The 12818-nt window shown below is 33.6% G+C and overlaps 1 protein-coding gene across 1 annotated transcript in view; it reads right to left on the bottom strand.

Moving 5' to 3' along the window:
• Nucleotides 1–9491, bottom strand: part of CCDC102B (coiled-coil domain containing 102B) — a 57142-nt gene extending 47651 nt beyond the window's left edge. Inside the window, exon 1 of the mRNA XM_042797861.1 lies at nt 9404–9491. The gene's annotated coding sequence lies outside the window, so the exon portion shown is untranslated. The remainder of the gene's footprint in view (nt 1–9403) is intronic.
• Nucleotides 9492–12818: the final 3327 nt, after the last annotated feature.

Raw genomic sequence — 12818 nt, 5'->3', positions numbered from 1 at the left:
TAGATGAGAGTTTTCAATCTGTTCCAGGGGGAAACAAGAACCATTTCTATGGCATATGTTAAAGATAACTAAAAGAAACAAGCTATGTGTTAATATTGTTAGACACAGACCTCTAAACATCAGAAATTTCACAAGTCTGAAAACTGACAAAAAAAAAAAAAATACTGTCTGCAGGTAGTTTTAAAGTTACTAACATGAGTTTGCAGCAGCAGACTAGTTAGCACAGAATACAGAGCTCAGTAAGCATAATTACTTAATAAGAGATAATTGGATAGAAAGATAAGAGACTTGGATGAAAGTGGAGATTTTCTGTCCAACGAAACCATCTTATAGTTCCACTCTTAATAATTCAGGGATAAGAAGGAACACAGAATCCCTTTTGGAGTAGTTTTTTTCTTAACTGAATAATCTAAAATAAGTATGCATAAAATATAGGAAATAAAATTTGTTGCATCACGTGAGTGGAGTGGGGACAGTAAGAGAGAGAGAGAGAGAAAGAGCACACTGATAGTTCTCAGAGGAAAAAAAAAGATGGTGCAGACATTTGGCAAACACTACAAGGACTATAGGTCTAAACCATATTTCATTGTATTTCAACCTTTGCTTATTTAGCAAATGATCATAAACACCAGTAAGAAAAAGAAGTGCTCTTGATTTATTATTGCAGGGTATTATTGTTACAGGCAAAGAGAAACGCATTAACCTTTGGTGGCGCAGTTAACAAAATCACCAGGAGAGAAAAGAATTATTACACTTCCCTTTGTTAATAACTGCTCACTGAGCTCAGGTTTTTGAGTGAATTCAGTAGCTAGGTCAGCAGCTTGAGGATATTATTTCAAAACCCTTTTACTAGTTGCATGACTTAATCCTTAGTTACATGCCTCTTAAGTATGAAGACCTTGGCCAAACTTTTTTTCTAAAGGCATTCTTTGTCTTTACAAAAAACACCTGCTTCAGATTAAGCCAGTTAATTTTCTTTTGTCTAATCTATAATTGTAATAGGACAAAATGAAACATTAAAACTGTACATGTGTTTTTGTAAAGTGCTATAGGAAAGTCAGAACTTTCCATGATATTGCTGCAGCTCTCATAAACTTTCTCAGACATGAGACCCACTGGTTGCACAACAGCACAGGCTTCCCTCAGAGTCAGTCTTCTTCGGGTGCAGCCACCTGCTCTGGTGTGGGGTCCTCCATGGGCTGCAGGTGGGCATCTGCTTCACTATGGACATCCATGTACTGCAGGAGGACAGCCTACTCTCTCACTATGAGCTGCAGGGAAGTCTCTGATCTGGTACACCTCCCCCCCTCCTCCTCTCTTCCTTTGTGTAGGTATTTCCTTCACCACCCTTCCTTCTCTCATGCTCCCCTTCTTAATTATATTACCACAGAGATGCAGCCACCATCACTAATTGGCTCAGCTGTGGCCAGATAGGTCTGACTTCAGGGGAGCTTTAAGAAGCTTCTCACAGGAGCCACCTCTGTAGACCCCTACCCCATTACCAGAACTCCACCACACACAAACCCAACACAACAGATTCAAGTGTTAAAGATTGGATTGGAATAATTTAATACTTGGCTACTTTGGAATCAAGCAGCAACTAGCAAGACAGACACTGGATATATGCAAAACCACAGATTTATTAGTTAAGTATGAACAAAATTTTAAGAAAAGTTAATTCCAGATAAGTACTACAATACAGAACTACTCTGAAAATAAGAACTGTTACATTATATTTCACATAACTTACTTTTATCTTGAGATTGATGGGTAGCCAGATTGTTTGTTCAGATCTGCAGGACAAATCCCTATGAGAGATTACCCTTTTTCCTCTTTAGATATTTCTCTTCTTTTCTGAGAAAGGTTCTGTGGAGCATACCTAATACTTATTATTCTCAGGCATGCACTTGGCTTCTTGTAGGTTTATGATGTCGCACAATTTTCTTCTGTTCCTCTTCATCACTTTCTAAGGTAATTAAATTAGAAGCAAACTAATAGTCTTATATCCACTATGGGGTGGGCCCTTATATAGCAATGTGGAAAGGTACAGCTGTGCGGCACAAGGAAAAAGAAGAAATAAGAATGTGTATAAACCTTAGCTTTATCCCCACAAACCTGTTCTGCCAACAGAAACTGTGAATATGCAGAACACTGTGTAAAGAAAGTGGTAAACAAGATAATCAAGCATTCCCAGATACCTCCCAGGCTAAAGGTCAATTCTAAACACAGGTGGAAACAATCCAGAAAATATTTATTTAACAGCAACAATTAGTGACTTTCAGGAAACACTTAAATCTCCATGAAGTTCCACAAAATTTTATATTTGGACTGATGATTTTACTGAAATTATTACCTTTACTGTGGTTCCTGTAACCATGAGGTATTATATATTTCTTTCAATGTGTGAATTGTTTCTGTAAAATACAGTGGAAACTTTCTATGCCACTAGGAAAATTTGACCACAGAAGTGGTCAAACCAACATGTCTAGAAGCTTTTAAGAACCAAGCATTTTTTTGTTTACACAGAAAAAAATCAACCCTAGGTAAAGAGATTGTTCTTTTAAGTTACATTAAGACATCAGGTGCCAATAATTAACAGCAGTAACTAAGAAAAAGAATTCTCTCACAACATATTTTATATTATTGTAGCTAATGGTGGTCTTAGAGGTTCTTGCTCAAATTTACATGCTGTACTTTTCTTTGTAAAAGGATGTACCAGAAGATAACTTGGTACATTTCTCTGTGGTCCTGTGTACTGCTTTTCCTTTTACTATTTTCTCCCTTTGTCTAAATATTAAACACATTAATATATTTTATATAGTATTATACAGGTTATATACCTACTGTACACATAAACATTCATAAAATACAGTAGTTGGAAGGTAGTCACAGATTACAATAAAGACTAAAATGCTACTTTTTTTTTTTTTTTTTCTCTTTCTTTTTTTGGTTACAACTTTCAATAAACTCTAAGCAGTTTGGATATTGCTACTTCAAGATGAGAACCGGTATTATATACACATTGTGATTTAGGTCTACCAGTTAACATAAGTCATTACATATCATTGCAATATCTTCCAAGATCTTTTACACAGACAAGCTTCTTCCCCTGTCTTTGAAGTTGTATTCAAATCCTTAGGGTTAAATATGGGTAACATAAATATTTGTAGATACAGATGTTCTGATTTACTACTCATAAGGCCAAAAAGAAGCTCTGAAGTACTGCTTTAAATATTATTTACAGTAACTTAATTTCTCCAAGAATGTTTAGTTTGACTACAAGTCTTCATATCAACCGTAATTTTTATACATTTAGGTCTGTGGAATTGATACTCATTTCTCTGCCACTATGCTTGAAGTTGTATAATCAGATCATGAAGGGAGGGAGTTTTGTGTGTGTGAAACTAACAACTTTCCCAGGTAATCTCAAACAGAACTAAGTATTAAGCAGAAGCCAAGACAATCTTAATGTAATTTAACTAGCTAGCTGTGGGTTTTGAGACACAACAGTTTTCTTGGCTAGCTCCCTTCTGAGGTTGCCTATCACTTTTTATTAGGATATGATCAATGAAAAAAGAAGCAAAACCAATTTCCTAGGTAATTAGGATAGGTATGAACTGTCAAGGTATTAGATATTTTCAGGGTAATTAATTTAAAAACAGGTTTACAAAACCTAGTGTAAACTTCTGGATTAAGCAAACAGCCAACTCACCTGAATTCTTATCTAATCTGTCTCATTCTCTGTGGAGATTGGTACTCTACCACGGAATGCCTTTATTGCCTGAATGATGTTCTGTATTATCGTTAGGAAAGGCAGGCTATGAATAATAATCTGAATAATAACTTCAATTCATACCAAATTCAGAGTGTATTTAAACTAAAGCAATGTTAATTCATACAAAAGAATTTATATCAGTTAAAGGTCTGGTCTAATAGGCATCTTCTGAATAGCATAGAGGGATATTTTAGAACAATAGTAATCTTTTCTCAAACTTGAAGCAGGTAATTGCTTCAGAAGAATAGGGTTCACATTAGTTAATATTAGTTCAGTATACTGAAACACTATATTTTTTAATGCTTAAAGATGCAAATGAATACTTCATGTGATTTAGGAAAGCACCTAGTCATCTTGTTCTTCAGACACAGTGAGATTTGCTCTTAACCACATCAAAATGGTTTCTGATTTTTTTTTTTTTCCCAGCAGTTCTACAGCTGAGGCAAAGAATAACCAAGTGCATGAGTCTTCCTACTCTGTTTCCATGGAAAGCAGAGGAAGTTAGTTTCAGTGGGTGTTTAATGTGACAAACATTTTTTTACCCCACATTGAAATGAACAGCAGTGCTAAAGGTGTCATAGCCCCTTTATTGTAGAGAAGTAGACTAAGCAGGTAGCTTCTTACACTGCTCAGCTCAGCTGCAATAGAACCAGATGTCAGTCAACAGAGATCAAAATACTCCAGAGTTATAAGTGTATTATTACAGGATATGCAGCTCAACCAGCACACGGATGCACTATCTTGCTTATACTGACAGACAGCTCTTTGACATGACACAGAAGAATATCTTTCATGGATTTGCTCTGAACTTTCCAGAAAGAGGGAAGACTTCAGAAATGTATGGGAATAATATCCAAGAAATACATCATCCACAGGGTTAGATCTGCCTTTGAGCATGTCATTCATAATTGGTTTTAGAAATCTTTTTAAAACTTGCAAGCATTAAAGCCAGTTGTAAGTTAAAGAAGAAAATAAACCTAAACACATTTCATTCAGCTGTTCATTTTCATCCAGGGCATTTGTTAATCAGTTTAAGGTATCTGAAACATAAATAATTGCACGTGAGCTCTAAATAAGCTTACAGTAAATATTCAGACCAAAGACCATTGTACCAAATCAAGTTCTGATTGGTTAGGTTCCTTTCCCAGCCATTATTAACATTCTGCTTTTTAATATTTTATATCTTTATTTACTTTTAAAGGCCAAAGTAATCTTTTTGAGAGAACCTCTGTAAGTTCTTATTGGGTACAGCTGAAATTTAAGATGCTGAGCTGCTCACACATGGCATTGAGGACTTCAAAGACCTGTCGTTTTTTGTTTCTGTTTTTTTTTTTGGTTTTTGTTTTTTTTTCCCCCCCCACATTTTTCAGATTGGGCTACAGAACAGGTTCTCTGGGCTCCTTTCACGTTCAAAAGGAAGTTGAAAAAGGCAACTCAAGACAGACTCCTTTAACCATTCTGAAGAGCACTTCAGTGAACATGAATTAGGTCAGACACAAAGCTAAAACCTGTTCTTCCAAACAGTAGAGTTTACTTAAATGGATAGAGAAGCTTCATTAATTATACAAAAATCATCGTACATTTATTTTCTGGAGTTTATACAAAAAGTTGTTAGAAATATGGTATGTTACTCAGTTGGAAAGTGACTGGATAAAATATCCAGCAAACTAGATAGCTTCACTTTAATTTACAGGCTTTTTTTGCTTACTAACAAAGGTTGTTTTTTTTGTTTGTTTTCAATATATGGAGGTATAAAGGCATATCCTTGAAAAAGTTAAGCTTTTAATCCCTTCTATAGTTTAAATAATTTATGATCTTTTTCTATTCAGAATGACCTACTTTTAAAAACAATTTCATAACTCTGGGTGTAGGGAAAATTAATCACAGATATCTGATCATTGTTTCAGACCAGGACATAAAACATTCCAATGTTTATTGGGACACAAAACAATTTTTCTTCAAAACACTACTCAAAAATCAATCTGGAAACAAGTGATTTTCCCACCCACATGAGCAGACAAGAATGCTCATTAATATTTTGTTTTCTTTGGGTCAGAGCCTATCCCTTTGGCTTGTTCAAATAGTTTCATATAGTTGTATTGGAATTAACAATTCTGTTGAGATGTTCTCAGTTTTATAAGAATAGTTTTAGAAACCATTTATTATAAAATTAAGTCTCTAAGTAATGTTATTTTTTTAAAAAAGAGTAATTATGTAATTTATATGTAATTATTTTTATTTGTCCTTCACCACTGTAGTATTTTAACACCATCTTATGCCTTTCAACTGTTCAAGGACTCCTTTGTGGCATTTAATGCTGTAAAATAGCATCCTGTGATGCCTCCAACTCCACTAAGTCTTCTTTGAGGAAAATGTATATAAGAAATAATACATATTGTCACGTAAACCATGGTTCTACAGTTACTAGAGTGGTCACATAAAATAATCCACAAAGTACCATGTGTTGTATCCTAGAGGTCACTTAAATGCATAGAGAAGCCCACAGTAGGCCACTGAGTAGTCCCACCAAAAGAGAAAAAATCAATTATATAAGTAATGGTTACTCAGCCTGTCTCCTTCTGCATACTGCCTTTTGAATATTTTCCTTAAGACAGAAGGGAAGATGGCATTTTTTTGCCACCATCGATACTTAAAAAAGTTATGAAAAAACCTTCAAGTAAATTGAAAATACATTAAAAAAAAAAAAAAAAAAAAAAAAAAAAAAGAAGAAAATCAAAACAATAAGAGCTTTCGTGGCACTTCCTCCCTGGTATTGCTCCAGTAATGGGACTGATATTAAAGAAGAACGGATTTGGCATAAAACCTGTCTCATTTAACCCAATGTAATCCAGCCCTCAATCACTCAAATCAGCATGAGAAAAGAATCAAGCTGTTCAGGGAGGATCATTTTCACAATAAATCAATCAATGAAAGATTCTTTTATGGACTAAAAAAGGAATAGGAGCAAAAGTGTCCTTTGTTTACAGAGCTGCTTTCCCAAAGGAACAAGGAATATGGTTTCTAGCAGTCTTAGCAGGAAATGAATACCAATATATTATATTTTCTATATATTGATACATCTTTATGTGATGTCAGTTAAATAAAAAGTAAATCTCTCTTGTACAATCCTGTTAATACCTTATTAAAAGACACAGCGGGGGGAAAAAAAGGGGTTTCTAACAACTTGGAAAAGTCCAGTCAGGGTACCTACAAGTGGAATGGACTATTAATAACAACAAAAAAAGTGTTGTTTAGAATTTAATTTGTCTATTTTTTGTTATATAGAAGCTTACCAGACATAATTGTAACTGCAATAACGATGTCTCTTTTTAGGAATGCAAGAAAATCTTTGACATTAAAGCAGCCCTTACAAAATAGTGAGATTAATGTTCAGTTTTCAATTACCATTGTAACTCACTGAGTTAAGTGAAAGATTCAAAGTTGAGAAGTAAGCGAAGAGTAAGAACAAGAAAGCTAAAGAATAAACATCATTAAAGAGGATCCTTGGAACAGAGACGTTCCTGCTTGTGTAACTTTTTTTTTTTTTTTTTTTAATACATTGATGAAACTTCTAGTGATGGACAGCAGGACATGTCTACTAAGCAACCTGGAAAGCTTGCACACACCACAGTGCCCTGTGTTCCTTTTCTTGATGCTGGAGTGTTCAGTGGGTTGTTTGTATTTGTTGAAGTGGACAAAATCAAACCCAACAATGAAAAACTGTACTTTACGCTTCAAATGTGCTACATATGCCTTTTTACAGATCCAATTAATATAGCCTGAAAGTCAATGTTAGAATTACTTTTCTCTTGGAATTCTGTTTATTCAGCTGTACTATTGTAGTGACTTCATTTATTAGCAATTGGTGTGTTTGATATAGAAAAAAAAGGAAAAAAAAAAAAGTAGAAGTATTTAAATAAAAATAATTTTTACTTCATTGTAAGAATATTTTACAGGCTACAAAAATATAGCGAGTTGAATTAAAATTTGCCCAGTAGTTTTTTTCTTATAGAATATTGCCTTAAATGTCCATATGTTCTTGCCAGTTATGCTTCAGAGGAAAAGAGTAAAGTAAAACTTGTTTAATAAAAGTGGTAGTAGACATGTTGCTTTATGAAAAGCAATTTGGAACACAAAATTTTATTTTTCTGTTTGTTAATTTTAGCAGATCTAATGGAATAATGGTTATCGTTATGGAATTATTATTGTGGGTAACATTTGCCAGTCTCTTCAACACACAGAAGAGCTAAGTAAACATCAAATTTGTACACTTTAAATGATTCCAAGATCTACCCCTCTTGGTGCTGAAGTTAATGACACTGTTTTAAGTCTGTTCATTACCAGCTGCTTTGGAGTACTGATATTCTAATGATTTCTTTCTCAGATATGCCTGAAGTTAACATTAATACATCATATTTAAGGTGAAAGAGTGACCTCAATTCAAAACTGGCTACATGCAAATACATAAAAATGACAGACATCTTATATCACATGTTTCACTAGGTTTTTCACAGAACTCTCTAGGAGGTTTTATGACAGAGTGATATGACTTGTTCTATTAATGATACCTGATACATTACAGAAATAATTTTATATTCATTTTCATTCAAAAACTTTAAAAAATGTACATTTTGTAACATAGTTAATCTAAAACAAAAGCTAGTCTTCTAGCAATGGGATTATTTATAGCAGAGTCTGCTTCACAAAACCGTCATGAGAATCAGTGAGGACTAAACCAGACAAAATGAAGCTATCTGGATAGTCAGTAAGAATTCCGGGTAGTACTAGTTGCTGTATATACTTGTTGAACTCATCAACATTACTTTTGAAATTTGACCCCTGGTTCTCATTGGCCATGGATCATCTGAGATATATTCTTTGCAGATAATGACAAACTAAATGTCTTTGTCCAGCATCAACAAATCATAATAAATTATATTTCATTGCATTAGAATAATATCATATAGCTAAGAACCCCCATTTTTCTTATCCTATCATCAGATATTTTCTGAAGGAAGTTAGGATTATACAACTCAGTGGAATTCATGAAAACAGAAACACTGTGAAAACACTGCTTTGTGATAAAAAACCACAATACAAACTGCTCCATACTCATAACAGTATTCTCATGACACTTATGAACATAATACCAATAACGATTAAAAGCTACCAAAGCTCTACCAGTTTTTCCTATTTCAGATGCATTATATAGTGATTTTAAAAAGGTGTGCAGTAATGAAACAGTATAATTCTTGAGCTTTCTGCATTTATACTAATTTCCAAGTAAAAAAAAAGAAATTACCTTTTAACAAACTGCCACTTTGAAAATTTTGAAAACTTACCTAGTTATGGTAAGTAAGGATCCTACTATATCTGAAACAAAAAGCTATGTTTAATGGGGTGTTAGAATTAATACTACCCGATAGTAGTAAAAAAGACAGACAAGAAAAATCTAGCTAGATCTAATTTAGTCACATACTTCAAATACTGTTTTCTGATCTGCAATACTTTTGCTGGGTATTTCAGATTGTTTTCCTCCTTACCATCAGCATGATAGTAAACCATACTTTATCCCTGAAGAGAAATATAAAAATTAAACAGTAAACCCACAAGTTTAAGACCCCTTACCCTCTGGGTTTTCTGGGCTCCTCTTGCTTCTCAGTGTTACAGACACATGGAAATGACAGAATTTCCTACATCCTTTTCTCATCTGCACAGTACTGGGACTTGGCCAAGGGGATTATTTACAGCATTAAGGCCACTCCACAGTAACGTGTAAAAGATTCTCATTGGTCAGGCTTTATCAAAACTAAAACCACATTTTTCTTTTACATACAAGTCATTTATCCAAAATAAATAGTTCACTGAGTATTGCCTTATTCAATTTTTATTTCTTCCTCCCTTTCTAAACTGAAGACTGAGACTCTAGTCCCCCAAATATTATGTTTAAGCCTAAATTAATTATTCTAATCACAGTAGCTAAGAACAGGTACTAGTCTTTTCCAGGTTGGATGGTTTCTCATGCCGCTACTTGCTCTTAATATATCACCTGAATATGTTACAATAAAACTAGTTTTCCCCCTGCATGACTGTATATTATCTAGCTAATATATGTATTTTCATAATTGACTCAGTAATTAGCCAGAGGCTAATTATTATTATTATGAACAGTATTATGGACATTATTATGAAAAACTGTAGTATTTTAGATTATCAGAGATATGGAAAGAACATGGTAAGGAAAGGTAAAAACATACCAATTTTGAAAAGCTAATTTCTGAAAACTGAAATACCTTTGCATTAAAATTTAAAATTACAGTACTAAAATAGGAGGTATAAAATATTTCTTTAAGGAATATAAGCTCAAACATCTTTGTAACTCACATATGACAAAGCATGACACCCCTGTCCCAAGACTGATATCACAGGCCACCTAAATGACAGGTCCTTTGACATAGAACTGATATAGTTGGACACAGCTGAAATGAGTTGTCACAGCTCTGAAAAACTAAACATTTCTAATTAAAAAACCCTCATCATACACAGAATACTGACAATTCCTATGTCACAACCTCAGACTGAGAAGCCAGATTTCCTTACTCTTAGATTTACGGAATATATCTCCACTTCCATACTAATTACCTTTTAACACCAGTATAGCAGGTAGTCTTTTCATCATGAATAATAGCTACGGCTGCAGAACTCCTCACTTAAATAAGGGGATTGTCTGATGCTATGATTTTTTTTTTATTTTATTTTAAGTAAATGAACAAATGGTACCTCCCAATCCCATCAATTACAGGGGCATTATGTGACTTCCGGGACTCAAAATCTATTCCACTGCCAGGAGACAATAGACATTTCTATTAAAAAAAAAAAAAAAAAAAAACAAAACCAAAACACAACAGCACAAAAAAAAACAAACCAAACCAAAAACAAATGAACAAACATAACCCAAAAGCAAACAAACAAAAAACCCCAAAGAAACAAAAAACCCCCCCCACACACACACAAAACAAACAACAAAAAAAAAACCCACAGAAAAAAAAAAAAACTTACAACAAAAATACCAAAGGAAAAAAAAAATTCCCAAACCAAAGCAAAAATCCCCCTAAACCCAAGACAAACAAACCGCACAAAACCCCAAGTCAAAAAAACAAAAAAACCCAAACGCAAAACCCCCAAAATCCACCACAACAAAACCAAACCCTGAGACTTTTTCAAATTAAAACCAACAAAAAGCCCAACAAATTGTGGATCCAAACAATAAAATAATAAGACAACAGCTACTTTATGCATGTTCCACAGTTTCTTAAGCAACTACATAAATCTCACTCCCCACTAGAATGCTGACTACATTCCATTATCCCTATTGTAGGAAGTAAATTCACATTTTAAAACTCTAGTTATGTGTACATAATAACTTACATGGTACTTTATTCCTTTGTAACAAACCATATTTCAATCCATTCATGAGATACAGAACTCATTTTCCACCATTCTTCACCTACTGCAATTTCTAATTGCATCCAAGAAGTCTGTTCCATTGCCCATACTCGAACAAATTCTGTTTCTAAAAAAAATTGGTACACATTCTTTTTATATAAGAGGATGTTAAGTAATACTGATCACAACTGAAAATATCTTCACAAGAGAAGATCTGTAACAGAGAATTTGTCACTCAAAAATTACAGAAAAATAAAAAAATGTCAGTACACCCATGTGAAGGAAGTAGTACTGATGGAAGTACTGTAAGCATATATTGAATTCTTTGCCACAGATGTCTTAAAAATCCTCAAAGTTTCTTTTTCAGTTATTTTCTCTTGGAGATCCATTAAAAATAAATAAATAAATAAAGGACCACTGTCATTAACTACTTTTATGTGGAAGGAAAACCATATTCTTCAGAAGAGGAACAAAAAAGAATTATGTATAATAGACCAATAATAAAGCTATAACCAAAACTCAGGTTCTATTCTGTTACATTCTGTGGTAAACACCAATTCTTGGAGGAATCTTGATTTTATGACATTGTTAAAGATGCATTTAAATTTAATTAAAAGATTATACTGTAAATTTGGGAAGTTACCGTGTGGAATTGTATGGACCAAATGATGCAGATGACATGTATTATAAGCTTTGAGGAAATGTATCAACTTTCATAAGAGAATCAAATTTTTAAAAAACAAAACCAAACCCCAACAAAACCAAAAACTTCATACTAAATAAGCTTGTGAATTGCAACTCTTCATGATGCTAAGGAACTACTAGGGAAAGTACTATGAGGTACTATCAAGGAAAGGTAGCAAGGAACCTGACACACCTATAGTGCTAGATTTGATAAGCAATTTTAAATATTTATTGAAAAAAAATAATTGGAGTAGTCAACTATTTTTATATTTTTACTTGCAAATATATTCTTCCTTTTCAGTCTCATTTGACCACTGACTTTGCTGTTAGGTCTACCATTGTAATAATTACAGGGCAGATGTTGCCAGCGTTTAAGCTTGCTAACACATGACCTTCATATAGGGAGCTGAATTATCTTCCTAGAAGTCTCCAGGTACGTAAACAATTCTGAGTAAATTCATACTAAGAAAATCCATCATGAGAATGAGATTATAGTCATTATTTCTGTAAGAAAATTATACTTAGAAAATACGATCAAGATCGTAGGCAGCATCAGTAATCTAGAACATATGTTTTGATACATAGTGCTAGCTGTCAACTGGACTGTTGCACCTCTGACTAGTGTGGGATGGACTCCCTTCATTTTGAGTACATTTGAAATTTGACATCATGCCTGACCTGTTTTTTTCAAGATCCACATAGCAGCACTAACAGAATATGAAAGCCAAATTTTGAATTTTTAAGTGTCAAGACCCATCCCTTTGAGGTCACAAAGGAAAATACCTGATCCTTTTCAAGATTACTGAGTCTATGAAAAAGATAAATTTGTCTCAGAGGAGAAAATTAGAGCAAGTCTTTTTCAAAAAATATAAAATTTAACAGTGTTTACTATACTGATGCAATTTTCTTAGCA

The sequence above is a fragment of the Tyto alba genome, unplaced genomic scaffold (assembly GCF_018691265.1).
Source record: "Tyto alba isolate M040663 unplaced genomic scaffold, T.alba_DEE_v4.0 Super-Scaffold_27, whole genome shotgun sequence".
In the NCBI taxonomy this organism is placed as follows: domain Eukaryota; kingdom Metazoa; phylum Chordata; class Aves; order Strigiformes; family Tytonidae; genus Tyto; species Tyto alba.
This window is presented reverse-complemented; position numbering and strand designations above follow the sequence as displayed.